We start from the raw sequence: 6,873 nt of genomic DNA on the forward strand, positions 1-6,873 counted from the left end.
TGACCGAATAATTAAACTATTTATGCCTTGTTTTTAATGGAAACAATTATGTTTTAAAAATGAAAAATTTGTTTGAAAAATTTGAGTTGTTTCAATTGGTATCAGAGCCTTGGTTTGAGGGATTCGGGTGCACCTTCGGGGGTAACTGAACTCAAACCGAGGATTTGAGGAAACTTTTCAAATAAAAGCATAAACGTTTGTAACTGGTTTTGTGGTAAGCAAGAAAGAAGCAGTGTGTACGATCAGTCAGCGCCCGAACGGTAAAGATCCCCAAAATACCTTACAATATTATATGATGTGAATTGTTATGCATGCTAGAAGACTAGGTATTCATGATAGGACTAGAGTGGCCTGATTTGTGATGCCTTAGTCTAGGGAAGTTTGCTTATATGAGATGCTTTGCTAGTATGCGGGTAGATAGTGCATATCAGAAGTAGAGTACTCACTATCCGAAGTTTGGGGAGGAGGACTTGGGATGAACACTGATGCGGTGTGGTCGGTAGTATTGGGCCCGTACTACCGAGGACACCAGGTCAGTGGGAGACCCAAGTAAGAATCCCTGGATATCGGGGACGGGGTAGGGTTGCGTTATCAAGTGCAATTACACTTGATGGAGTCTCTGATAGTTTTATGTTGTATTTCAGAGACATCATGGTTAGACCACGCCACGGAGCAAGTACGAGCGGTGTGAGTGACGAGGATATTCGTCAGATGATCCATGAGGAGGTGGCGGCGGCGATCCGGGCTGAGATCCCGGAGATGTTTGGGTCTATCAAGACCACCCTGATGGAGACGTTCGACAAGCGGTACGCCGCATTGACTGAGGCTGCAACCACTGCAGCTACCGCAGCTGTGGCCGCTGCTAGGCCACAGGGGGGTGATTCATTGCTGTTCCGAGAGTTCAGCAACACGAAGCCACCAGAGTTCGATGGGACGCAGGATCCGATTGCTGCGATGAGGTGGATCGCAGATATAGAGGGGTGCTTCTACACTTGTTCATGCCCGGAGCACCTGAGGGTACGATTCGCTTTGAACCAGCTCCGTCTGGGAGCCAAGGACTGGTGGAAGTTCGTGACGGCGAACTTCACTTTAGCAGAGACTGCGGCGGTGACTTGGGAGGGGTTCACTACCATGTTCAGGGATGAGTACGTTCCCCCGGTGGAGCGGGAACGATTGGTTCAGGAGTTCTTAACCCTCAAGCAGGGTACTGATTCGGTGGCGGCGATCACGCGGAAGTTCCATGAGAGGGCGATGTTTTGCCCCGAGCTGGTGGCCACAGAGCAGGCTCGGATGAGCCGGTACTTGGGTGTTCTGAGGAGGGAGATCCGGGAGTTTGTGTCAAACTCCACTTACCATACTTTTACTGAGCTTCAGGCGAATGCCAGGAAGCGTGAGATCGAGTTAGAGACTCAGGCCAGGGAGGAGGCCGAGTCTCAGCAGGCAGACCGGCGGCCGGCTCAGTCTCAGCCGGCAGCCAAGCGGATCAAGTCCGCCGATTCGAGGACGGGAGGTTTGAAGAACCGCACTTGCGTAAAGTGCGGCAAGGGTCACGATGGGGCGTGTCGAGCCGGTGCCTGCTACAAGTGCGGCAAGGAGGGGCACATTGCTAGGGAGTGCCCCAAGGGGTTTATGGTTTGCTTCCATTGCAACCAGACTGGCCATCGGAAGGCCGAGTGTCCGCAGCTTCGTCAGGGATCTGCACCTGTTGCCAGGACTACTGAGACTCGACCGGTGAAGGTCGAGGCCCCGAGGGCTCGTGGGAGAGCCTTTCAGCTGACTGCGGAGGAGGTCCGCGCTGCGCCCGATGTTGTGGCAGGTATGTTGTAATTCATGTATTTATTTTAATGTCAAGATGTTATGCTTATGTTATTATATGCGTAGGTACTTTCCTTGTGAACTCTGTGCCTGCCTTAGTGTTATTTGACTCGGGTGCGAGTAGGTCCTTTGTGTCCTTAGCCTTTAGTCAGCATATCGGCGTTAGTCGTGAGTCGTTGAGTCGACCTTTGAGAGTTTCTATAGCTGACGAGAAGGTGATTTGTGCTACGGAGGTTCTTCGGGGATGTGTACTAGAGATTTTCGGGATTGGATTCCCAATTGATCTGATTCCTATCGTGATGGGGGATGTCTGTGTCATCGTGGGCATGGACTGGCTGAGCCGGTTCGGCGCTGTCATCGACTGTGAGCGTCAGTTGGTGACTATACGAGACCCTAGAGGGGGAGTTCTTTCGGTGTACGGCGAGGGTACCCGTTCGGGATCAGCTTTTTGTTCGGCCGCTAGGGCGAGGCAGTGTCTACAGCAGGGCTGTAAGGGTTTTGTGGCGTATGTGATGGATACGCGGGAGGTTTCCGAGAGACCGAAGTCAGTTAAGGAGGTCCCTGTGGTGCGTGAGTTTTCAGATGTTTTTCCCGAGGAACTGCCGGGAGTACCTCCTGTGAGGCAAGTAGAGTTTGGTATCGATCTGGTTCCGGGGGCCGCGCCTATTGCTAAAGTGCCCTATCGTCTTGCACCTCCGGAGATGCAAGAGTTGTCCTCGCAACTCCAGGAGTTGCTGGGAAAGGGATTCATTCGGCCGAGCAGCTCGCCTTGGGGAGCACCTATTCTGTTCGTCAAGAAGAAGGATGGTTCACACCGGATGTGCATTGATTACCGGGAGTTGAACAAGCTAACGGTCAAGAACCGTTACCCGTTGCCGAGGATCGATGATTTATTCGATCAGTTGCAGGGAGCATCTTGGTTTTCCAAGATCGATCTGAGGTCAGGTTACCATCAGGTGAGAGTACGGGATGAAGACGTCCAGAAGACAGCGTTTAGGACGCGATATGGGCATTATGAGTTTGTGGTGATGCCTTTTGGACTCACCAATGCCCCGGCTGTGTTCATGGATCTCATGAACAGGGTATGCAGGCCGATGTTGGATCGGTCGGTGATCGTATTTATCGACGACATTCTGGTGTATTCGAGATCGAGAGAGCAGCATGAGGAGCATTTGAGGGAGGTCCTTGAGGTATTGAGGTCGGAGAAACTTTATGCAAAGTTCTCCAAATGTGAATTCTGGTTGCGGGAGGTCCAGTTTCTAGGACATGTAGTCAATCAGAAAGGGATATTGGTCGATCCGGCCAAGGTTGAGGCGGTGATGAGTTGGGAGGTGCCGAAGTCACCCTCTGAGATCAGAAGTTTCCTTGGGTTGGCAGGGTATTATCGGAGATTTATCAAGGATTTCTCCAAGATCGCTGTGCCACTCACCAGATTGACCCGGAAGGGTGTTACGTTCTCATGGGGGCCCGAGCAGCAGACCTCCTTTGAGACACTTCGCCAAAGATTGTGCGAAGCCCCGATATTAGCTCTTCCAGAAGGGATGGAAGATTTCGTGGTATATTGCGACGCATCGATTTCAGGATTGGGTGCAGTGTTGATGCAGAGGGGTCATGTGATAGCTTACGCGTCGAGGCAGCTGAAGCCTCATGAGGCGAGATATCCCACGCATGATTTAGAGTTGGGGGCAGTAGTGTTCGCTCTCAAGATTTGGCGTCACTACTTGTATGGGGTTCGATGTACGATATACACGGACCATAAGAGTTTGAAGTATTTGATGGATCAACCCAACCTAAATATGCGTCAGAGGAGGTGGTTGGATGTGATCAAGGATTATGATTGTGAGATCCTGTACCACCCAGGCAAGGCTAATGTGGTAGCCGATGCATTGAGCCGCAGGGCGGAGAGCACTCCATTGCGAGATGTGTGCTTGAGACTGACCGTGATGACTCCTGTATTGGATGATATTCGTAGGGCACAGACTGAGGCTGTGCGACCAGAAATGCAGAAGAAAGAGCGGGTTGTGGGGTTAATCTCAGAGTTTGTCAAGGATAGTCGAGACCTTATGACATTTCAGGGTCGGATTTGGGTACCGTTCGTGGGCGGTACGCGTATTACGTTGATGGAAGAGGCTCATAAATCGAAATTCTCGATCCATCCCGGTGCTACAAAGATGTATTTGGATTTAAGGAAGGAATATTGGTGGCCCTGTATGAAGAGGGACGTGGCATGGTTCGTTGAGAGGTGCTTGACCTGCCGTAAGGTTAAAGCTGAGCACCAGAGACCGCATGGCAAGTTACAGCCATTGGAGATCCCCGAGTGGAAGTGGGAACAGATCACTATGGATTTTATCACCAAATTGCCAAGGACTGCTAGGGGAGTAGACGCAATTTGGGTGATTGTGGATAGGTTGACGAAGAGTGCACACTTCCTTGCCATCAGTGAGAGTTCTTCAGCGGAAAAGTTAGCGGAGATATACGTGAAAGAGGTGGTATCTCGGCACGGAGTGCCGATCTCGATTGTGTCAGACCGCGATGTGCGCTTCACTTCCAGGTTCTGGAAGAAATTCCATGAGGAGCTGGGTACTAAGTTGCATTTTAGTACCGCATACCATCCCCAGACAGACGGTCAGAGCGAGCGGACAATTCAGACACTGGAGGACATGCTCCGAGCGTGTGTGTTAGACTTCGGGGGTAGTTGGGATGCGTATTTACCATTGGCGGAGTTTTCCTACAACAACAGCCATCATTCGAGCATTGGTATGCCGCCTTTCGAGCTGTTGTATGGTAGGAGATGTCGGACTCCCATTTGCTGGGGAGAGGTGGGACAGAGAGTGATGGGCAGCACGGAGATCATACTCCAGACGACAGAGCAGATTCAACAAGTGAGACAAAGATTATTGACTGCCCAGAGCCGACAGAAGAGTTATGCAGACAGGCGCCGATCCGAGCTTGAATTTCAAGTCGGCGACTTCGTTCTCCTGAAGGTCTCTCCTTGGAAAGGAGTGATTCGATTCAGGAAGAGGGGCAAATTGGGGCCCCGGTACATTGGGCCATTTCGTGTGGTTGCAAGGGTAGGCCGGGTAGCCTATCGGTTGGAGTTGCCAGCGGAGTTGGGTCAGATCCATGACACTTTTCATGTATCGCAGTTGAGGAAGTGCATAGCCGATGAGTCGGCAGTGGTTCCATTGGAGGATATTCAGGTGGATGCGAGCCTGAATTACGCGGAGAGACCAGTGGCGATCAGGGATCGGAAGATCAAGGTTCTGAGGAACAAAGAAGTACCTCTGGTGTTGGTTCAATGGCAACACCGTAAGGGATCAGAAATGACTTGGGAACCGGAGCGCGAAATGCGGGAGCAGCATCCGGAACTATTTGCGGAGTGAGACTTCGAGGGCGAAGTCTAATCCAAGTGGGGGAGAGTTGTAACAGCCCGGAATCTCAGGTATTATTAAAATTATGTTTTTGGGGAGATTTAAGAGGGGACTCGGCGAGTTGGAGCCTAGACTCGCCGAGTAGGATCGCAGACTTGGTCGCGGGATCGCGACGGGACTCGACGAGTCCAGGTATGGACTCGGCGAGTCGACGCTGTTCCGCAGAAACCCTAACCGTTCAGTTTGAATCGTATATAACGCCTCTTAGGCCGTCATTTTCAGTCTTTTGGTCGATTGAGAAGAACCCTAATCGCTGTGGACGTCTAGAGCAGGAGAGAAAGCTTTTGGAACTTGGAAGAATTGGTTGGACAAGAAGAAGAAGAAATTGATCAAAGGAATATCAAGGAGGATCGAGTCCTGAGGTTTGGGGGACACAGAGAGAACGTTCTCAGGTAATACTCGGATCAATTATGTTAGTTAATGTGCCTATGAACCTAGGGTTTATGAAAAACCCATTTAGTGATTAGATGGGTTATTATGTTATTACCCAGATGTTATACCCACAGTAAAGAGATGGTTAGACGTCCAGAGGGTCCCATGGTTGTATATCTTGGGGCCATACGTAATTCAGGAAGCAGTTACTCGTCTGCATGGCATGGACTCGCCGAGTTGTTCTTCAGACTCGGCGAGTAGCTTGAAGATTTACTGGGACTCGCCGAGTTGTTCTTCAGACTCGGCGAGTGGAGTCGGGGTGGCCCCGCGATTCTTCCAGGAGTAACTCGTCGGGTCGATGAGGGTACTCGACGAGTAGATAAGGAATCTCAGAAAGTTGGAAGACGTCTAGACTCGCCGAGTCGCCATGGTACTCGCCGAGTCCGGTTGAGCTGACCGTTGACCGTTAACCAGAGTTGACCTAAGTCTGACTTCTTAGGGATAGTCACACTGAGAAGTGATAAGTATTAATGAGTTACGTAATGTTATAGGGAGGTTGTAGCTCGTCGGTGGTGCACGAGTCATTTCAGGAGTTGCTAGCTTTCAGCATATACGAGGTGAGTCTTCTCACTATACTGTACCCGGAAGGGTTTGACTGTGTGACTGGAAGGTCGAATATGTTATGTGATATGTATGCTATATGTGGTAAGTTAGTTGTTATATGTGCTATGTATGATATGTGGGCCGGAAGGCAATATGTTATGGGCCGGAAGGCGATTATGTTATGGGCCGGAAGGCGTTGTAATGAGGACCGGAAGGTCAGGGCCTGGAAAGGCGTATGTGCGTAAGTGTATATTGGGGAACTCACTAAGCATTTATGCTTACAGTTGTTGTGCATGTATTTCAGGTACTAGCGAGGACCGTGGGAAGGCGCCGGCATGATCGATACACACTGAAGATTGTTTTATGATCTTGGGAGTTTGAATAATTGTATTGACCGAATAATTAAACTATTTATGCCTTGTTTTTAATGGAAACAATTATGTTTTAAAAATGAAAAATTTGTTTGAAAAATTTGTTTGAAAATTTTGAGTTGTTTCATGTACACTCTGCCCTATCCAACATCCTGGAAGCACACGATCCGATTCTCAACCATTTGGTGAGGCGAACCCTTGCTGAAAAACTTGCTCCTGCCCTTGATCTGCTCAGCAAAATAGAAGGGTTACCTAGTTTCGTGTCCACTCTGAAACAAGGG

At 50.0% G+C, this 6,873-nt stretch overlaps 1 long non-coding RNA gene across 1 annotated transcript; it reads left to right on the forward strand.

The window, feature by feature from the left end:
• Window positions 1–6,167: 6,167 nt before the first annotated feature.
• On the forward strand, window positions 6,168–6,612 carry LOC128128383 (uncharacterized). The gene is made up of 2 exons (XR_008226238.1): window positions 6,168–6,235; window positions 6,526–6,612. It is a non-coding gene; the product is annotated as an uncharacterized LOC128128383 (long non-coding RNA).
• Window positions 6,613–6,873: the final 261 nt, after the last annotated feature.

This window comes from Lactuca sativa, chromosome 9, assembly GCF_002870075.4.
Source record: "Lactuca sativa cultivar Salinas chromosome 9, Lsat_Salinas_v11, whole genome shotgun sequence".
Classification (NCBI taxonomy): domain Eukaryota; kingdom Viridiplantae; phylum Streptophyta; class Magnoliopsida; order Asterales; family Asteraceae; genus Lactuca; species Lactuca sativa.